Genomic DNA, 1,428 nt, shown 5'->3' with positions numbered 1-1,428 from the left:
CCTACCGCATCGCTTAGCTCCTGTCTCTTATACACATCTAGATGTGTATAAGAGACAGGCCCAGCATCATCGTCTAGCGTCGTACCTTGCCGTACAATTGCCTACCGCATCGTTGAGCTCCGCTCATTTGCTACACGATCGCCTACCGCATCGTTGAGCTCCGCTCATTTGCTACATGATCGCCTACCGCATCGCTTAGCTCCGCGCATTGCTACACGACCATCCAGCGCCCGCTCATTGCTAGAAGATTACCTACCATATCGTGTAGCGCCACTCATTTGCTACACGATCACCCAACGCGCGCAACTCCAACGCCCAGCGCCCATGCTTGTGTACACTTGAGGCTGCCACATGCTTTGATAACCTCTCAAGACTTTGGCTGCCACATGCTTGTCCACGCATAGTCTTTCCTCTCGGCAACACTTTGGCTTCCCTCAATACCCAAATAACCTCTCAAATGACTATGGCCAATGCATGGCACCACACCAACGCTTAGCACAAGGCCAACGCATTGACAAATACTTGGTCATTTTTCTAGCTTCCAATGCATGTGTTATACTTAGCCAAATTTTTACTGGTTAAGGCTTATCTCAAAGCTACTTAACAAATCTAAACACGAATTTTCCTTCTCTTTAACATAGAATTTAACTTACACTTAGAATCAGGGTTTCACATCTTGAACCAAACCTATAATATGAATCCAATTAAAATTTACATCTAATGTCTAAACACAAGCATACACTTGTTCCAATTGTCTCCAAACAACTTACCCAAAGTGTAACTAGGTCCCAATCCTCTTCCAAACTCAAAACAATGAATCCAACCTAGATAAATTCAATATTAAGGGTTAAAAATCCAATTTCCAGTCACCAATAAAGTTTTCAAAAGAGCTTTCAAGATAATCTTATTCACCAAAATTAAACCAAAATTGCCAAAATAAATCCTTTACTCCGCTGGACAGCTTGCTTTCGTTGTCAAAACCCCTCCAAAATCTGAATCTAACACTGAAACACGATGGGCATCAACCACCTTGGGTAAAAGCTAATGGGTGTTCAAGAATCTCCAAGAAAATACCCAAAACTTTACCTGAATCGAATTCCGGCAAAAATGTGGCAACAATCCGGCGAGGGGAAGGGTCGACGGCAAATTAGTCAGATGGCAGCAACAAATTGGTGGTGGTGTGCAGCGATGTTCGCACGTCTGACTTCTGATGATGGCGAGTGATGTTAGACAACACTGGCAACTGGTTGAGGACGAGCGGCAACGGATGTCCGGTGGTGCTACTGTGAGAAACGTCAGCAGCAAGGTGTTGAAGCCGGTCATGAAAAAGAAGCAGATGATGCGGCTGAGATGGAAGATGTGGGTGAGCGAGCGAGAGAGAGACTGTCGGAGGGAAGTTTTAATCGGCTGACGATTTTTCTTCCTTTT

Source organism: Benincasa hispida, chromosome 6, assembly GCF_009727055.1.
Source record: "Benincasa hispida cultivar B227 chromosome 6, ASM972705v1, whole genome shotgun sequence".
NCBI lineage: Eukaryota > Viridiplantae > Streptophyta > Magnoliopsida > Cucurbitales > Cucurbitaceae > Benincasa > Benincasa hispida.
This window is presented reverse-complemented; position numbering follows the sequence as displayed.